This window comes from Zingiber officinale, chromosome 9B (genome assembly GCF_018446385.1).
Source record: "Zingiber officinale cultivar Zhangliang chromosome 9B, Zo_v1.1, whole genome shotgun sequence".
NCBI lineage: Eukaryota > Viridiplantae > Streptophyta > Magnoliopsida > Zingiberales > Zingiberaceae > Zingiber > Zingiber officinale.
Genome location: NC_056003.1, coordinates 29,040,252 through 29,060,510, shown reverse-complemented (window position 1 = coordinate 29,060,510; position 20,259 = coordinate 29,040,252). Strand labels below are relative to the sequence as shown.

Here is a 20,259-nt window from a genome sequence, read left to right as displayed (position 1 = left end):
ATAGCCAGTTCTTTGGGAGATAGTCTTTTCACTTATGTATGGTATATCTCAAAATTGTAGATTTTTAAGATCTGCAGTAGGTTAAATGTTTAGTCATGTTAAAGTTGTGTGCATGCTTAATTGTTTCCTTTTTCAGGGATAATGTAACAGTGAGCTCATTTAATCCAAGAGTTCGGCCACTTTTTCAGTATAAACATTACAGGTTCAATTGAAGCTCTTATTTTCTGCATTGTTTCTTCATTTGTCTGGAGATAATATTAACATGTTATATTTGGGTATGATTTATGTTCTTGCTTGTGCATTTGATTTACTGTTCTGCTAAAAGAAAAAAGACAAAATAACAGAACTGAGATTCAATAGCAGGAAACAAAAGAACATGGGCAATGGTGGGGTACTAAAATCTGGGATTTTTTTTTTAATTGGGATAGGCTGATATGCAAGGATGAGTATGCCTAGACAATACATGATGTCAGGGAGGAGGCATCTTGGAAAGTACACCTGTTTCTGATGCCAACCAGAGCCACATCTTTCCTGGCAGATGGATCCTGTGCTGTTGGGGTAATAAGTATCTCATCTCCAAGCATTGATGGGATACGAACAAAATTATTGAACAAAAAAACATTTTGTTATCAAACGCCATCCATAGTCATCCTCAGTATTGCAAGTAACATGTACTTGGTTTTTTTCCTTGTGTTATTGGTCTTTGTTGGGAGTTTATACGAGGAAGGCAATGCCTTTAATGGTGTTTAATGCTCCAATGTTTCATGACACTGCCATTTAATCTTAGATTCATTTAGAGTCTGAAAAGGGCTTTGTATGCAAAATTACCATTATTTGTTAAGTGCCAGGTTATTCAGTGTCAGCAAACATGAGGATGAACGTAAGATCCTCCAAGTTTTTGCATTAGCTATAATTGTCCTGGAAGTAGTGGAGTATGCAATTCAGATTTCAGGTAACCAGAACTGATTGGTTATATTACTGATTGATCCTCTTGATTGTTTGCTAAATTCTACTGATCTGGATAAGCATGGGAATTATGCCACATAATGCCACTGGCCAGAACCTGAAACAAGTATCCTTCCTGTTTGATAACACCAAGCTAACCAAAAGCTACAAGCTTGACATAGTGAATCCTTTCCAAGACTGATGGGAGAAACTGCTGCATTCTATCCAACGATGCCTTCACTAATAGCTAGCTCTTACCACTACCGGTGTTCTTTGATAAAAAAAGCCAGCTCTAACCACTGTCATCCAATATTTGCTATCTGTGACTAAGTATGATCATCAGAACCAAGTCTTTTCAAATTGTTGGAGGGATTGATGAAACCAGATCAAGAGCAAGCTGTGAACCAATACAGACAGTTTTCAAACCATTAATTTTTTTTGCTCACAGCTGCAAAAGATGCATACTAATAAAAAAATTTGCACGTTCAGATCATATAGAGGAGAATTTAAATGTTGTGCCTTGATGTCGAACCAAAATGTGTCTTGATTCTTGTATTGGAAGTTTAGGGACTGACTTTAAGGATTATGAGTAGTTTTAAATTTTGAGATATTATGGATATTACACAAATCAACACTTGGATCAGACTTGTACTGGGCTATGTTGTAGATGGGTTACAATGAAAATTTCAAATTATTGGTAATGGAAACTCCTTTGACATTTAAGTCTGTCTTAAGATTTCCACTTGTTGCATTTGCAAGTGTAAATGATAATTTTGTCCCCATGGAATGGGCAAATGGTCATTGCATGGGGTGTTGCCATCAAGAGGTCTAGAGGTCAATTCCTTATAGCAAAATGCTTACCAGGTTCCTCCTGCCCTCCCCCATGCAATGATCACGGTTCAAAAAGGCAAAAAAAGAGCCACTCGTGATTTACCTCTCTACAAATGTATGTGAGACCGGTCGTGTGGGGGTGACTGGGGTGAGTGTATGACTTTTTGACACCAAGTATAAATGATAATTTTTCACTTGCATGAGTTTTATTTTGGGCAATGATGAAATGTTCTTAAATAGCAAGTTTTTGCTGTTTCATTGTTTAGCTGGTTTGTTAAAAGGAATTTCCAACCTATCTTTAGCATTTAACTGATCTGAGAACAAAGACAATTTCTAAGTCGATAGAAAACAACACGTCGAGATATTTCCTCTTTCTTGTAATCTAATTTAGGTTGGATGCAGTATAGCTTTGTCAAATGTTTATACATGTAATGTGTCTCTTACGGTCATACCAATTTTGATAGCTTTGTTTGGGAATGATGGCCGTGAATGTACTAAAATCTACTTTACATTAGCAACAATATTAAGATTGTTAAAGGTAACAAATATTTGCAAACAATAAATCTGAATGAGAGTGCCTTTTGGGAAATGTTGAACAATCCTTCTTGGTCCTTTTTAATGCTTTTGTTCATTGTGATGTGTTTCAATCTAGCATCCATGATCTGTCTGACTATCATCTTAACATGTGCTAGTGAACAGCAACCTTTAAGGTTAAGTTTTGCTGAGATTCATGAAGTCATAGCTGAAGTTTGCAGAGAGTCCAGTGCCCCAAACCCAAATACAAATAATGCAACATCACAATCTAACCATGCTGGACAACCTGCTACTGATGTTGCAATCAGTGTTCTCATCAAGCTTGTTATTGACATGTATGTTTTAATTTCTCCTATTGCTTTGTATTTGATATGAAAGCCATCTTGACTTGTTTATATGTATGACTCTTGTGTCATCATTATGCTATTACAACTGAAAATTCCAGGTGCTACCTATTCTCCTAAGTAGTATCCTGAGTGATACTCATGGCCAGCGGCATAGCAGGCTGGTGTTAGTATGAATGTCTCGTGCATTTATTTAGTGTAGATTCCACTATCGGACACTAGTTCACTTGTGTGTTGTATTAATACTTTTTTAAGTGAAGGGTATGGTTTTTATCTGAACATATGGTTGGGCTGTGCTTTCAGGATACTGAGAAGTATATGAGCTGTATTATCTAGTGTTGTTTATATATATTGGTAAATTCTGGCTGCATGGTTTGATTTCAGCCCCCTGTCTCACAAAATGGTGCTTACATTTCTGACCAGAACCCTTATCCTTGCTTGATCGTACTTCATATGAGTCCACAAGAGATTATTTACATTTTTTTTGGTGCCACATTCTTTTTGCCCTGAAATATTAGTGACCCAAGATATTCCTAATTCTCAACATCAATGTTGAAAGTTATTATAACTTTAATTAAGCTGTAAATTGGTGTTTCAAACAAGACATTTGGTGTCAATTGTCTTCTGTTTTCCTCTTAACCTTCTGCTGTGATTTTATACACTCCTTTCAAGTGAAATTGCATTTTACCTGAATGCATATGCATGAAATGTTGACCCTGTAAGTGGAGATAGGATTTAATTTATAACAACAGGCAGTTAAAATACTTGTCTGGGTTGTGATTGTGGCCTAATTTCTTTCTTGAATGAGGCTTGTTTTATTTATAAATATACACCTCATATGCCACTGATGATGAAGAGATTGCATTGCATCTAAATATGGTGCCTTAAGGATCACACAGGCTAAAACCGATCTCTAGTTTGTTAAAGTCATGTCCAGGATAATATTGATATGATTTGGTCAAAACAAGTAACATGCTCTTTGTATAATATAGGTCAGCTGGTAGATTTTTCTAACGATTGCTGTTGGTTGGTTAACATGGTTTCTCATATGTAATGCAGTTTTTTACTATATGTATTGCTTAAATTCACAAGTAAAATTTATATGTAGTTATGAATTCTTGGGATGATTAATTTAATCATTTGGTGATAGGTGAAAATTATGTCGATATCACTTTCATAGGTTGATCAATTTGATATATTAAATAGATGGTAAACCAAGTTTTGACACACCCTACTATACATTATTTAGCTCTTTTTTGTTTGGAAAATATGGGGTGCCTATGGACCCTTATAGGATATATGTATTGCACGACTCGGTTGCATGCTGTCCACAGATACCTTTAAAATTTTGATTGATCCAATATTGTGGCTTGACTAAAGTACCTCATAGTCGGAACTGCTCAATTCTGGAGTGATGTCTATGAGTGCCTTCTTGTTTTAGAATTTTTAGACATAAGTTTCCTATATCTTTTTCACATGGATGACAGTTGAGGTTGTTGCTGCCATTTTGATATTTGAACCAAATGCTGGTTTAATATGACTGGAAGCCAATCATATTCATGGAAGAGTCTGGATGATAAGAACCAAATCTATATATCTTGACCTCCTGGACCCCAAAACAGATATTCTCAATATCCACTCTGTCAATAGAAGCTTGACGATATGCTTTTTTGCTTTAGAAGACATGTTAAAGTAGTACAAATAATTATCAGTTAATCTATATATCCCAGAAGACTATGGAAGGGAAACCTGTTCTTTTATTTGTCACTTCTGTCTATATCGTTCTTTTTTTATTGAGCTATTTGAATATTATATTCTTTTAACATCTTTAAGTCAAATGTGCTAGAATAGGATCCTCAGTGTCCTCATCTTTGAATGATTTTTGTTTTTGGTAATTGTTTTATATATTTCTACTTATTGCTTTAATTTATTAAACTAATTTAATAATTGGAATTTTGAACCAAAGTTGATTCGGTGTTTAACAAAAAATTCATATTCCATTCTTCTGATTTCCTGTATGATCAAATTTGGTAGGTTCATGATGGATGCTGGAACTGCTACTCCTCTCACTCTTTATATGCTGGAGGTGCTGCAATTGCTCAGCAATCTAATAGACTAAGAATTCAGCGTTTCTCATTATTTTATTTTATTTTCATTTTGACGACTTTAGGGTATGCTTAGCTCTCCAAAAGTGGGATCCAGGGTTCGTGCATTTGATTTCATTTTAAACCTTGGAGTTCATGCACAATTGCTGGAGCCTATTCTTCTTGAAGATCCTACCTCATCTGAGGCAGTTAAGCCTTTGCAAGAACCTTGTTCAAATGATGAAGAACAACCTAGAACTCCAGGAAAGATGAATAATGAGTCTGACATGCAGATGAGAATTTTTACAGCTATTGATAACTTTGAGTCCTGGCTTTTGGTCATACTATTTGAAGTTCTCCGTCTTCTTGTACAGGTAATTTTGTATAGCAGTTACAATTGCCAGTTTGCATCATTTTAAATTACCCCTTTTGCCTGCATCTTTGTTATTGAGATAAAAAGTGCAACATTTGTCCTATTTATTTGAGGAGAGATTCAAGCATCATATATATAAAAAAAAAAGGTAGCTCGATGCACGAAGCTTTCGCCATGCGGAGTCCGGGGAAGGATCCATTGTATGCAGTCTTATCCTGCTTTTTGCAAGAGGTTGTTTCCAGGATTCGAACCCATGGCAACAACTTTACCGTTGCGGAATCTTAAAAACGTATCGAGTTAAAGCAACGGAAAGATAAAAGGAATAAGAACAAACACACAGAAGATAGAGGACACCAAGAATTTACTTGGTTCGGAGCCTAGGGCGACTCCTACTCCAAGGCCCGCGATCGTTGATCGCTTTCGGTGGGCAACAACTATAATATCGAAAAAGATGATTACAATTTGAATTACAGTTAAGTGCAATAAGAAAAACTATACCAACGAAATGAGAACAAATAACTTTGGAGCTTTAATTCGTTGGAGTAGCAGAGCCTTGTTGGAGCGTTAGTAGCAGCGCACGGAAGAGCACAGATTGTTCTGTTCGAAGTGTTTTTTCGGCTGCTTCCGAGGCTCCTTTTTATAGCTTCTGTGAAGCTGATCCAGATCCCCAAGCTTCGGGATCAGGCTTGACCCGAGGCGGATCGGTCGATCAATCCCTGCGTTCGGTCGACCGATCAGACGGTCTTCTCCCATCCGATCCGCTCGCTCCGCTTCGATCTGGTCAAGTCTTATCCTCGGTTCGGTCGACCAATCCCCTTGTTCGGTCGACCGATCAGCTTCTCTGACCCGATCAACCTAGCCTGATCCAGCTGACGCTGATCCTTGGTTCGGTCGACCGATCCTCTGATCGAGCCTGGTTCAATCTCTGGAAGTTTGATTTGCTAGCTTGGGGGTTCGGTCGACCGATCCTAATGTTCGGTCGACCGATCCCGGTCCGACCTAACTCTGCATAAAAGTATTAGTTTCCTGCAAAACAGAGTTAGTACACAAACGATAATATGTAGAAATAAATTTGACAGTCTCAAGACTGTCCGGGTCTGACTTCGGATTTCCGACCGGAAAATCTTAGGTCGACCCGACGCCTACTGTCCCTCTGCAGGGAACGCGTCCTCACCTACTCCTCTCAGGAGAGTTACCTGATGCCAGCTCGATCCTCTAGATCGACTGGACTTTCGCTCGGCACTCGATGCTTCCGGACTTTCTGTTGGACTTCCGCTTCCCGGCTCGCCCAGTCTTCCACCTGGTTCGCGACACCAGGACTTTTCACTTAGGGTTACCACCCCCTAAGACTTTTACCTGAAGCCCTCAACCCGCTAAGACTTTCCGCATAGGGTTATCGCCTCCTATGACCTAGGGTTATCACCCCCTAGGGTTTTCCACTTGCCTAACTGCAGCTAGGACTTTCCTGCAAGCTCCATGAACCTTGTTAGATAACAACATAACCTTAACTCTGAGTTCCTTTGCCATTATCAAAACAACGGTTTGATCGTCGGATGCTTTCCGCACCAACAATCTCCCCCTTTTTGATTATGGCAACTGAAATTCAGAGTCAAGTAAAATAGATAAGTATTTTTCAAAGTTTAAGTAAGTTAAAAAGGAATGCAAGCATAGTTGAGCTAAAACTAACTTAAACTTGGTAAGGCTTTGTAAGGCTCCCCCTTAATAAAGGCTCTTTGAATTTCCCTATTCTCCCCCTTTGCCATTTATAAAAAATGAGCAAGTTTGAATAATACCAACTTTTCAAACCGATTTTATAGTTAAAAAATAGAGATTTAAATAAACATTAGGCTTTAAAGAGGGATAACGATACTTTGATAACACTTAGCTTGTTGAAATTTATTGTAGAGCTCTTAGCTAAGTGAAATAAGGGTCTAAAGAGATATATTTCTTCAACTGAGTTTAAAAACTAATAATACGTTGATTTTGAAGGATGGATAATGTTAGCCAATTTTTGAAACTGAGTTGAGCTCTTTGAAAAATATGTTGTAAAATTCGAAAAACATACTGAAGCATACTTTAAGTAAGTTGAAATACTTGGAAAGTCGTAGCTAAATTTAGAAAATCTGTTAGAAAAATTACTTAGCTAAATTTTCAAAATAAATTTGAAAGGTTTTGTTTGGTTAATATTTGCTTAATTTTGAAAAAGCTTTTGTTTGGTAAATATTTTCTTAAATTTGAAAAGAGAGAGAATATTTAACCGAATAAAGTGTTCAAAGATACTTAAGGGCAAAGGAGGATAAGTTTAAAACCTTAATGTCCAAGCATGAGCTGAGTTATATATATATATATATATATATTTTTTTTTTTTTGATAAGGTATCAGAGCCCTAATGTCTAAGCATAAGAAAATTGAAAATCAAGCACTTAAGTTCTTGGCCACATGTCTAACCATCTAGCTACTTACCTAGAGGGCAACAACTTTCACTTGGTTAGTCAAGTTAAGTTAGTGATCCAGTTAGATTTGTCTAAGACAGGATTACTTAACTTGATTGATATAGTTTTGGTATTTAACGCCCAGACTTATGTCGATGCACTGACATAAGCATTCTTAAGTCTAGGCAGTACCCTATGCATCTCAGACCGTTCTAAGTATTTTCAAACACAAGCAAGGTAGTCCTAGTGTGTTTGTGAGATGCTCTGGCTGAAACTAGGGGTACAAGATTTCTAGGGGGGAAAATCCTATGCTAAACCATATTTTGAAAAACTAACAAAATTTGGAACTTTGAAAATCATTTTTCCTAAGATTTTAAAGCCAAAGTGATTTAAAGAAAAAAAATAAGTCCTATTCTACTAAGCACATCCCTATTTGCCTTCTAAGTGAGCTGAACTCAAGTTCAAGTAAGGGCTTTGTGAAGATGTCAGTTAGGTTTGATTTTGACTCAACATAGTTGAGTACAATATCACCCTTAGCTACGTGATCCCTTACAAAATGGTGCTTCACTTCTATATGTTTAGTCCTTGAGTGATGAATTGAGTTTTTTGTTAGATTTATTGAACTTATATTATCAATTGAGATTTTTATTTTCTGATATTCCAGTTGATAGTCTTTAAAGGTATGCATCATCCATAGCAACTGAGATGCGCATTCACCTAAGGCTATATATTCAGCTTCAGTGGTAGATAAAGCAACACAATATTGCTTTCTACTTGACCAACTTATTAGGCATTGTCCTAGAAATTGACAGCTACCGCTTGTGCTTTTTCTATCTAGCTTGCATCCGGCATAGTCTGAGTCAGAGTAGTCGGTTAGGTCAAGGGTGCCAGATCTAGGGTACCATAGTACTACATTTAGGGTTCCCTTAACATACCTAAGGATTCTTTTGACAAGGGTTAAGTGAGATTCTTTTGCACAAGATTGGTATCGTGCACACATACCTACTGCGAAAATAATGTCTGGTCGGCTCGTAGTTAGGTACAGTAGACTTCCTATCGCACTTCGATAGTATTTCAAGTCTACTGGTTTACCTTCTAAGTTTGAGTCAATTTTAGCATTAGTAGCCATTGATGTATTAATAATTTTTGAGTTCTCCATTCCAAATTTTCTAATTAATTCCTTAGCATATTTAGTTTGATAAATATAAATTCCATCTTTGGTTTGCTTAATTTGTAAACTTAAGAAGAAATTAAGTTCACCTACCAGACTCATTTCAAATTCATTTTCCATTAGTTTGGTGAATTATTTTAGAAATTTAGAGTTGGTTGATCCAAAAATAATATCGTCGACGTAAATTTGGGCTATAAAAATGTCGTTTTCTAAGGTTTTTACGAAAAGGGTTGGATCTATTTGACCTTGGTTGAAACCTTTTGATATTAGATAATTGGACAGACGTTCATTCCAAGCCCTAGGTGCTTGTTTTAGTCCGTATAGGGTCTTTTTTAGTCTAAAGACATAATTTGGTTGTTCGAAGTCCTCAAATCCTGGGGGTTGACCTACATATACTTCTTCTTTAATGAATCCATTTAAAAATGCGGATTTTACGTCCATTTGAAATAGCTTGAATCCTTTGTGTGCTGCATAGGCCAGCAACATCCTAATGGATTCAAGTCTTGCTATAGGGGCATAGGTCTCATCATAGTCTAACCCTTCTACTTGATTGAACCCTTTTGCCACTAACCTAGCTTTGTTTCTTACTATTTCACCTTGATCATTTAATTTGTTTCTAAAAACCCATTTAGTGTCAATTATGGTCTTGTTAACGGGTTTAGGCACTAATTCCAGACTTGATTTCTCTCAAATTGGGCCAGTTCTTCTTGCATTGCTAGGGTCCAATCTGGGTCTGGTAGGGCTTCTTCTATAGTTTTGGGTTCAATTTTTGAGATCAGGGCTATTTGGCTTTGATTCCTATAAGATGACCTAGTTCTGACTCCTAAAGTTGGATCACCCAAAATTTGGTCAGATGGGTGATTTGTGCTTATCCTTGTTGGTCGTATACCATTTGAGTTAGTGATTTGTTCTTCAGATTCAATAGATTCAGGTTGAATTTCGTCATCTTCTCTATTTATTGAGTTAGCATTTTCTGTATTTTCATTTTCATTTATTGTGTTGGGTAATTTATTTTCTTCATCAAATATTATATTTATTGTTTCTTCTACTTTTAGGGTATTTTTGTTATACACTCTATATGTCCTACTGGTTGTTGAATACCCTAAAAATATTCCTGGGGTTGTTTTTGATGTAAATTTCCCTAAGTAGTCTTTAGTGTTCAAAATGAAGACTTTATACCCAAATACATTTAAATAGTTTAAGTTGAGAATTTTATTATAATAAATTTCATAGGATGTTTTATTTTGAAATTTGTTAATTAAAATTCTATTTTGAATGCAACAGGCTGTATTAACTGCTTCAGCCCATAATTGATTAGATAGTTTATATTCGTTTAACATGGTCCTAGCAGTTTCTTGTAGGGTTCTGTTTTTACGTTCTACTAAACCATTTTGTTGAGGGGTCCTAGGGCAGGAGTATTCATGTTTGTACCCATTTATTTCACAAAATTCAGTGAAGTTGTGATTCTCAAATTCTCCCCCATGGTCGCTTCTGATTCTTTTTATTTGAGTGTCTTTTTCATTTTCTATTAATTTGCAAAAGATTTTAAATGTTTCAAAGGTTTCATCTTTAGTTTTTAAAAATTTTACCCAAGTATATCTTGAGTAGTCATCGATTATTACTAAGTAGTATTGGTTTTTGCTTTGTGACTTGGCTCCATGCGAATCAAACAAGTCTAGGTGAAGGAGCTCAAGTATTGAAGTTGTTCTATTTAAGTTGGTTAATTTATGAGTTGATTTGGTTTGTTTACCCTGTTGACAAGCATTGTAAATTGTATTTTCAACAAATTTTAATTTGGGCAGACCTTTAACTAGACCATTTTGACTTATTTTTGAAATAAGTCTGGTGTGAGTGTGACACAATCTTCTGTGCTACAGCTCAGTCTCCTCTTGTTGTGTCAGGAGACACTTTGTTGAGAATGTTGGTTGGTTAATTGTGTATACATTATTTCTTCTAATTCCTTTAAGTATAATTTCAGGGTTATAAGCACTTTTAATTGTACACCCAGATTTGGTAAAGTTAACTAAGTACCCACTATCACATAATTGGCTAATGCTGAGTAAATTAAAGTTAAAGTTTTCAACTAATAAGACTTTTCGAATAATAAAGTCTGAGTTGAGTTCGATGTTACCTCTTCCGATTACCTTAAGTTTACCGTCGTTGCTGAATGCAACTAAGCCTAGATTCTTTAACTTGAGCCTTGTGAACTTCAATCTGTCTCCAGTGTCTGGAGCATCCACTATCCAACATCCATTGATCCAATTCCTACACATAAAGTATCTGAATTGGAATCATTTTGATGAAAAGATAGTTCGATTGAAGTTAACTCCAGTTAAAGTGAGATGATTGGTTTAACCTAATTGGATTTAAGTAGGTGTTGGTTAGGTTAATTAAATTGGTTAAGGTAATGTTAAATAAGTTTTTAAAAGAATTTAAATAAGTTTTAAAAGAATTTTTAAATAAGTTTTTTTTAAAAAGAATTTAAGTAAGTTTTTAAAAGAATTTTTAAATTGGTTTTTTAAAAGAATTTTAAATAAGTTTTTTTTTATAAAGAATTTAAATGAGTTTTTAAAAGATTTTAAATAAGTTTTTAAAAGAATTTTAGATAAGTTTTTTTTTTAAAAAAAGAATTTTAAATAAGTTTTTAAAAGAATTTATATGAGTTTTTAAAAGAATTTAAATAAGTTTTTTTAAAAGAATTTTAAATGAGTTTTTAAAAAAATTTAAATATTTTTTTTTTAAAAGAATTTTAAATAAGTTTTATTCAATTAATTTAATTTTAATTTGATTAATTTGATTTTAATTTGATTAATTTAATTTAATTTTAATTTGATTTGAATTTGATTAATTTGAGTTTTGTCTTTAGTCATTTTACCCGATTTAGATTTTTCAATCAGGGATCCTACAATTTTGTGAGATAAATTAGGTTCAATTATAGGGTTTGATTTTAACTTGTGTTAGATTCAGGTTTAGTTTTGGGTTCAATAGATAGACATTCTCTGGATAAACTTCTGGGCTATGGTGAGGCACTTAGACATCATTAAAGTAACTATGTCTTCAAAGTTTTCCAAATAGTCCTATCCATTGAACTTAGTACAAAACCTTGGTCTAACTGGTTAGGATCCATAAAGGGTAGCTTCGGTCAGTTCCACTTAGCCAAATGCACCAGGTCGAAGCCATATCTTCCTAGACATGCATTCCAATACTTCACCAGTACCGTGGGTCATGTTAAACTTAGCCCTTCTTATTCTAGTCCTAATTACCCTGCCGGGTAGGTTACGCTCGATTACCCTGTCGGGTAAATTCCTTTTGGAGGTGTCAGCTATTCTGGAGCCTCCATTATTGATTTTTCCTTTAATTATGTTCCTCTAAGATACTTTTTATTAAAATAATTTTAATTTACTTAATTATTAAAATAATTTAATTTGATTGTTTGTTTATTAAGATAATTTAATTAATAAATTATTTGTTTGTTAAGATAATTTTTCTTTTTGCTCCCCTTGGATCATAGCCTCGATAAGGTCTATCAAGGTAATTGACTTGATCCTTGGGGACCCAATATTGACCAAGTCCAACTTGATTGACCATGTTGGACTTAGGTACCCATGCTTGGACTACCTTTTTATTTGATCTATTGACTAAGGTTAGATAGGATCGATATTTCTTTTTGGTCTTAAAACCTAATCCAGATTTGTTGTAAACGGCTCTTTGTGACCCAAGAATTAGGTCAAGATTCTTGGAGTCTAAAGAAAACCGTTCCAACATTTTCTTCAAATCCTTAACCTGAGTTTTCATACTGGAGTTTTCTTCCTCAAGCTTTTGGACTCGAGTTGAGTTTCCAGTCTGAACTGGGTCAGGCAAGGATTCGAAGTTGGTCACTTCTTTGAGGGTTGTTACCTCCTTTAGAAGTGACTTGATCCTAATGTTCGATTTTGCTAATTTTCGAATTAAATAATTTACTAGATTATGTAAATGCGGGATACTTACAGCGGAGTCAGGTCCTTCGGAAACGGATACGGATCCGTGACTTCTCTCGGATTCGGCTTCCAATTCGTCCTCGCTTCCGGATTCGTTGGTGTAGTCCCGGGCCGTTAACGCGAGAAAACTTGTCTGTTCGAGCTCTTCGTCGTCGGACTCCTCTGAAGAAGACTTGTCCCATGTCGCCTTCAGGGCCTTCTTCCTCCTTGGTTTCTTTAGATCTTTCTGGTTTGGGCAGTTCGCCTTGATGTGCCCCTTCTGATTGCATCCGTAGCACGTTACCTCGAACTTCGCCTTTAGTTGTGCTTCCTTAGTTTGAATCGCCTTCTTCAGGTCTTTCTTGTTGAACCCTTTCTTTTTCTTGTACAGTTTCTTTACCAGGTTGGCGAGTTCCGTTGTTAGCTCGTCATCTTCATCGTCTGAGTCTGGTTCTTCTTCTGACTCCGGTATGATTCTTCGCCGTGATCTACCTTTCTCGGTTGGCCGTGCATTAGTCTGCTCATGTAATTCAAATTCAGAAAAAAAACTCATTTAATTTAATTGAGGATAAGTCCTTGGATACCTTGTACGCATCTACCATGGATGCCCACAAGGTATTCCTCGGGAAGACGTTGAGTGCATACCTTATTACATCTCTGTTCTCCACTTTCTGTCCTATTGCGTGAAGTCCATTCAGCAGATCTTGAATTCTGGCGTGGAGCTAGCTTGCTGTCTCTCCTTCCTGCATTTTGATGTTATATAGTTTATTGAAAAGCATATCTCGCTTACTTACTTTGGTTTCTGATGTGCCCTCATGTAGTTCGATTAGCTTTTCCCATAGCTCCTTTGCACTTGAGAATGGTCCTACTCGAGTTCCTCCTTTGTCAGACCACACTGGAGTATGCAGGTTGTCTTTGCGTTCGCCTCTACTTTCTTTATTAAAGATGCGTCATAGTTCTGGTATGATACTAATTTGCCCGCGCCGTCAAGTGGGAGTTCGAGGCCTGTCTTGGTGATCATCCAGACTTCGAACTGGGTTTGCAAATATGCCTCCATCCGGCCCTTCCAGTATCCGAAATCATCTCCGGTGAAGAGCGGTGCTATAACCTTCTTGAAGCGCCATTTTAACACCTGCACCCAAAGAGAGAAAAAAAAACTCTGTTCCAAGACTTGGTCTTAGATTAGCAGTGCGGGATGTATAATAAAGATGAACTCGAGTGGTGTTGCACCAACTTCGAGCGAAAGTCGATTCGAACGAGAAAACAGATTGGAATATAGCAATTATGCTAATTGCAATCGACTCCGAAAAATTAAAAAAAAAAATACCACGAAAAATTGCTTGATTGGTGGTTGCACCAAATCGAAGCTACCCCGCTCTGATACCAATTGTTGGATCGAAAGCGCTAGAGGGGGGTTGAATAACGCTCGTGGCTATTTCACACGTTTCGAAATCTTAAAAACGTATCGAGTTAAAGCAGCGGAAAGATAAAAGGAATAAGCACAAACACACAGAAGACAAAGGACACCAAGAATTTACTTGGTTCGGAGCCTAGGGCGACTCCTATTCCAAGGCCCGCGATCGTTGATCGCTTTCGGTGGGCAACAACTATAATATCGAAGAAAATGATTACAATTTGAATTACAGTTAAGTGCAATAAGAAAAACTATACCAACGAAATGAGAACAAAGAACTTTGGAGCTTTAATTAGTTGGAGTAGCAGAGCGTTGTTGGAGCGTTAGTATCAACGCACGGAAGAGCACAGATTGTTCTGTTCGAAGTGTTTTTTCGGCTGCTTCCGAGACTCCTTTTTATAGCTTCTGTGAAGCTGATCCAGATCCCCAAGCTTCGGGATCAGGCTTGACCCGAGGCGGATCGGTCGATCGATCCCTGCGTTCGGTCGACCGATCAGACGGTCTTCTCCCATCCGATCCGCTCGCTCCGCTTCGATCTGGTCAAGTCTTATCCTCGGTTCGGTCGACCGATCCCCTTGTTCGGTCGACCGATCAGCTTCTCTGACCCAATCAACTTAGCCTGATCCAGCCGACGTTGATCCTTGGTTCGGTCGACCGATCCTCTGGTCGAGCCTAGTTCAATCTCTTGAAGTTTGATCTGCTAGCTTGGGGGTTCGGTCGACGGATCCTAATGTTCGGTCGATTGATCCCGGTCCGACCTAACCCTGCATAAAAGTATTAGTTTCCTGCAAAACAGAGTTAGTACACAAACGATAATATGTAGAAATAAATTTGGCAGTCTCAAGACTGTCCGGGTCTGACTTCGGATTTCCGATCGGAAAACTCTAGGTCGACCCGACGCCTACTGTTCCCTCTGCAGGGAACGCGTCCTCACCTACTCCTCTCAGGAGAGTTACCTGATGCCAGCTCGATCCTCCAGATCGACTGGACTTTCGCTCGGTACTCGATGTTTCCGGACTTTCTGTTGGACTCCCGCTTCCTGGCTCGTCCAGTCTTCCACGTTCGCGACACCCGGACTTTTCACCTAGGGTTACCACCCCCTAGGACTTTTGCCTGAAGCCCTCGACCCGCCAAGACTTTCCGCATAGGGTTATCGCCTCCTATGACCTAGGGTTACCACCCCCTAGGATTTTCCACCTGCCTAACCGTAGCTAGGACTTTCCTGCAAGCTCCATGAACCTTGTTAGATAATTACATAACCTTAACTCTGAGTTCCTTTGCCATTATCAAAACAACGATTTTATCGTCGGATGCTTCCCGCACCAACAACAGCTTCTTTGACAAAACATGGTTGATGCAGAGACAATAATTAGTATTCTTCTTCCTCCTCTTCTAACCTCCGCTGACCTGCATCACATGTTGGATTATATTGTCACCCATAAAAATCCTTCAGATAAATAACAAAATTAGCAGTTTAAACCTACATTATGTATTATCTAAATTATTATATACATGAGCATAGTTGCTCTTGTTTTTCAAAATAATATTATTATGTTCCACTCAACTTGGAATTAGAGTTGTAAATCTAGGCTTAGTTTTTTTTTTCTCATTTCTGAATCTTTGTATTCAGAGGCTGCAGGTTTAAATGTGGTGGTGCAGCACATCCACACTTCGCACTCCTCTCTCCTCTCTCCTCTCTCCTCTCTCATTCTCCCTATTTTCCTTTGCCCCCGTCTCTTACCTCCCAGAAACTTTTCTAAGTTCTCATTTTTGCATCTCTATTGCATTATTTTGCAGAATTTTTTTGTTCTGTTGCTGTTTTCCTGTGTATGATAAGACTTCTCTTTGTTGCAGATGGAAGAAAGAGAAGAAATTGTATGGGCATCCGCACTTAGTTGTTTATTATATTTTGTTTGTGATAAAGGAAAAATATTAAGGAGCAGACTTGCTGGTCTTGACATAAGGGTGAGAACACTTGATCATGAGGTTTTTATTGATTATGGATATTACATTGAAGTTAAATCATTCTCATCTTTGGTTTTTTGCTGTAGGTTATTAAGACCTTTGTGGAGATCAGTAATGAATATTCATGGGCAGAGGTAGTTCATCGCAAACTTATCTGCATGTTGAGTAACATGTTATATCAAACTTCAAATGATCCTCCAAAGGATGCTCCACACATTCCCTTAGTTTTTGTTGAACAAGAGGATCTTCTTGGAGGGATTGACTTTATTTATTTGGAGGTGTGGTTTTAATCCATCATTATCACGTTAAATATTGTTTCTACTACATTATTAATTAAGAATTTCCTTTGAGTTCAATTTGATAGTGTGTTGGTGGTTTTTTTTTTCCACAAATGATCCCTTCCAAGATAGGATATAGCAGCTATACTTTGTTATATAACCCTTTCTTATTCTTAATATATCTCCAATAATTTATCTGAAAATTTGAAGTTGAATATTGGAGTATTCATAAAATAATTTTGTACTGGGTACATGTCTGATTGTCTCTAAGAGTTTTAGTATTTATTTTCTTTTTGATTATAACTTCTCTAATTGTTTTTTGTGACTACAAGTGTTTTTTTATTGAATCCATTATACCAACTTCATACATACTTTAAACAATGATTATCTTATTGATGCCAATCTTTTGGTCATTTCCTATTGACTGTTTAATTTTCTCACCTTGTGGCAAACTACCAATCAAGAAGTGGTCTACCTCTCATATTACAGATAGTATTCCTAAAGTTATATCATGTCATGCCAACTTTCACAAAGTTGCTAACATATGGGTGCTCTATATTTTGATGTGTTCCCGTTCACACTATGCTGTGCCAACTTGCATTTCATCAAACCATGTGATGCTAAGAATTTCTCAATGCCCTGCCACAAAATGCCAATTTTTGCTTTTGATTATTTTACCACCTTCTCTTGGAAGGCATAAGATTGTCACATTGCTCATTAAATCCCTCTTTTCACTGTAGTATCTTGTCAAACTCTATGATATATCTTCTAATGCTATTTGTTTAACAGTACATCTAAGATTTCTTATAAATAGAGCTTCATGTTTTCTCTGATTTACCTAAGCTTACCCTGTTACGCGATTGTCTTTGTCGAAATTTTTTGGCTAAGATGCATAGTTCATTAATGTAAATCAATGTTACAACTTGTTTTAACTTTGCCTTATTGCTATATTTGAATGAGTTGGAGTAGATTAGACTAATCAATCTTCTCTATGCAGTATTCACAGGCAAGCTCGAAGGAAGAAAAGGATAATCTATTTCTCGTTCTATTTGATTATGTTGTACATCAGATAAATGAAGTTTGCTTGGCTAATGGAGCATCAGTATATGTGTATGATGACATTCAACCTCTTGTGTCCATGCTCATGCTCGCTAATGCTCCTGAAGCTTTTCATATCGCAGTTAAGCATGGTGTAGATGGTATTGGGGAGATCTTGAAAAGATCCATCTCTGCAGCTTTGTTAAGATCGTCAAACTATGAGCGACAGAATATGGTATGCTCTTATTGAAATCTTCTTTTTTTTTAAAAAAATAAAAATTGTGCAGAACACTAGACATATTGCTAACCAATATCTTATGATAAATAGTCACTCATACAGCAAATTTACCTGAAATTGGCTAGTTTGCTGATTTGATTAATGATCTTGAAAAGACCCATCTCTGCAGCCTTGTTGAGATGGTTATGGTTGTATTTGCGGAAGATTAGATAGATAACTACTAAACTACTTTTTGACAAATCATTGCACATTCTGGTCAAAATATTGAAGTGGATGCCATGCTGAGTTGCTAATTCTGCTCCAACATGCTGCCTTTGGTCATCTTTCACACTACTGATTTCCCCTTGGAGAATGTTCCTTGAGCGTGCACTGAATGATAAATAAAATCACTTTCTGACTTTACTCTAGTCACTTACTGAATGCTTCTTGTTGCTCACTAGTCACAAATTTGCAATTTTTTTCCCTTTGTTGTTCCTATTCTATTTGCAACATGGTCTAGTTTTACCTATGCATTTTTGTATATGAACAGTTGAACACTATAGTTTACCAATGTTACTCTAGACATTGGATTTCCATAAATTGTACCTTTTCTTCAAAAATCTTCAGTAAGCTATTATATCTTATCTGGATATGTTATTTTCACAGATATTGTATATAAAAATGCATAACCAAAATAACGATACCAATAATTTGTACTAGTTAACAAAATAAATAATACCTATATCAAATGACCACTTTTCAAGTCAATGTAGCTAATTTAACATGGACACTTGAAACTAGGCATAGTTAGGTGTTTAAAAGGGATTTGAGTGGGAACATGACAAGAATGACAAAACATATAAAGCAACTATCACTGAAAGAGCAATAACATTATAGCACAATCACTATAGCATCTTACTCAACAACACTATCAGCAATGTTTTGTTTGACCACATATATGTAGCATACTATGGCTACTGACTGTACACCAGCAACCAATGAATGCAAGAACAGCTCTGTCGACAAATACAACCACATGTGCACAACTGCTCCAACAACATTAGCAGTTAAATACATATCAACTTGTAGATGAGAATGTTGTGGCATTGGTTGTACTTCCCCGCACAGCCACTGGCGAAGTGGGACTGTAGCATGAGTAAAATCGATTGTTTGGAATAGTTCTGCCCAATGGTTCACTCAATTGTCACTCATCGAATTTATAATCAAATCAAGAATTTACAAACCATTATATGAATCAAATCACTATTTGAACCATATAAAAATGCAACATAATTCAAAATGAGAAATGAATTGACTCCTGAAATGAGATTGATTTTGTTTACAATCTACAGTGTTACAAATCTTGTAATTAATAAAAATTGTGATTAATTTTGCTAAAATGTTAGAAACTTACTTGAGTTAGAACAAGTCAACAACATTATTAAGGTCCCTGGGCATTCAGATATGGAATTGCTTTATTGTTGTGGAATCTAAAAGTAAAGCATGCCCCACATTAGAGGGGATTAGGGTAGCTCTCTTTTTCTCATTGCTTATTCCAGCATTCTACCTGCAAAATTGAGCAAATTATAAGTGCAAATCACTATCTTAACGAAAGAAGTATACAACTTATAAATGACTAAAAGTCTAAAACTAAAATTCAAAACTTAGTCGGGCTCTACCTTTTAAACTTTGAGGTCTAAGGCAATCAAATTAATTGACAACTATAAACAAAAGAATAAAAATGTATTAGCAATATAATTAACAGTGTTCTAAATGTCGGCCGCCTAGGCACCGCCTAGGTGGGAGACGGGCATCAACCGCACCACCTTTGCCCTAAGAGGTGCTTTAGGTGGTCGCAGTCGAGGCGAGGCGAGGCGAGGCTGGCGAGGCGGGCGAGGCAGTGGGTTTGGATGTGTCGCCCGAGCTTGACAATAGGCCTGGATGTGTCACTCGAGTCCGGCGACAAGCACGAACGCGTAGCATGGGCTCGATGAGGAGCCTGAATGCATCACTCGGGCCCGACAACGAGCTCAGAGGCATCGCCTGGCCTGGCGATGAGCTCGGATGCGTCGCTCGGGTCCAGCGATGAGCTCGGACGCGTCGCCCGGGCCCGACGACAATCTCGGATGCTTCTCCCAAGCCTAACTACGAGCTCAGACGTGTTGCCCGGGCTCGACGACGAGTTTGGAAGCTTCTCCTGGGCTTGACTACAAGCTCGGACGCGTTGCCCAGCCTTGCGACGCGTCCGGACTCATCGTGCGAGTTGGAACAGTGGTAAGAGGAGTTAAGTTAGGATTTGATTAAATAATTTTATGTTAATAATTTTAATCAACTACCTATGTATGATTGGGATAATTTAAATAAGTTAATTAAAGCCTAAGAAAATTATCCGATTATATATATACAAGCACTTCCTAGGTAGCTGAGGCGGTAGGCGATTGATCCGCCCGACTACCGACTACTGCCATTTACAACACTAAAAATTAATTATTAATTGTATAATTAATTACAATAAAATAGTTAATTAAAAGTTATAACTTTTGATAAGTAAAATTAATTGTGTTATCATTCATAATTCAATTAAATAAGTGTTGAAACCATGCCAACACAACATGATAAATCATAACATTTTGATCAAAGACCAAACTGGGATGACTTGAGATTTGAAAACTTGAAA

General features: G+C 36.9%; 1 pseudogene; it reads left to right on the top strand.

Moving 5' to 3' along the window:
• LOC122023801 overlaps positions 1 to 20,259 on the top strand; it is a 53,044-nt pseudogene that overhangs the window by 28,933 nt on the left and 3,852 nt on the right.